Genomic DNA, 1,175 nt, shown 5'->3' with positions numbered 1-1,175 from the left:
GTTTTTAGTTACAGACAACAGAATTCACTCTAGGTATTTTAAGCAAGCAATTACTATTAATAGATACTTAGAAATTCTTAGCAAAATCAGTCCACAGCTTGAGCTTTCAAGACCAAATTTCCAAAACCTCACTGCAAAGCTGGTAACAGGATGATTTCTCTTTTTCTGTTTAAAATCATGATTCCTTTGCCACTGTCATCAAGCAAAATGAATGCCTTCACCCTAGTTATCTCCTCATAAGGCTCACTTCTTGCATGGGTGTATAATTAGTAGAAATTGTGTAGCACAGACAACTGAGAATTGTAGTTTTCTGTATGCTAGGTTGGGAAGGTAGAGTTCACAATGTGAAGAACTTGCCAAATGTAAACAGAGTGACCAAAAGATTAGTCTCTAATAACAGATGTCCTTCATAGCTTTATCATAATGCTAATTGTGTCTCTGTTCCTAGAGGATATTATTTATTGTGTATTTCTATATCCTATGCTGTGCCATGCAACATTAGATCCTCAAATATTTGTTGAATTACTATACAAACCAGGATACCTCTAATTTACAGTTAAGGAAACCGGTTTTCCTTGTATTATAAAGCTTGTGTGTCATCTAACTGAAGCATATATGTAGATAACAACAATGTTGATTAGCCTAAGCTTTGAAATGATACCAATTAACTCTGTCCACAGGTTTAGCTTGCTATTAGCTGAACCTAAATGAGGTATATAAATTTACCTCATTTATTAATTTTTAAAATTCATTCAACAAATATTTAGCACATACCTATAAATATCAGGAATCCAGGCAACACCCAAATACAGAGAGGATCCAAAGGATCAAGGAAGATACTAATACTATGTCTACCTTCGTGGAGCTTATAGTCCAGTGAAAAAATAAAATAAATTTAGTAAAACTTTTTAAATTGCAAATCATGAAGTATTATGAAAAAAAGAAGCATTGATATAGAGAATTATAGAGGCAGGGATGAGGAGAGACCTACTTTACGAAGTAGTTAGCAAATACCTCATTGAGAGGGTGATATTTAAGCTGAGATTTAAAGAACAAGAAAGAGTAGGAAATGAGGAGCCAAAGGAAGAGAGCTCCAGGCAGAGGGCACAGCATAAACAAAGGCTTGGCATATAAAGGAACGGGAAGGAGGCTGGTGTGGCGTGGAGGAAACATGC

The sequence above is a fragment of the Propithecus coquereli genome, unplaced genomic scaffold (genome assembly GCF_000956105.1).
Source record: "Propithecus coquereli isolate 6110/MARCELLA unplaced genomic scaffold, Pcoq_1.0 Scaffold264, whole genome shotgun sequence".
Taxonomy (NCBI): Eukaryota; Metazoa; Chordata; class Mammalia; order Primates; family Indriidae; genus Propithecus; species Propithecus coquereli.
The sequence above is the reverse complement of the archived record's forward strand: the minus strand, read 5'-3'. Positions refer to the sequence as shown.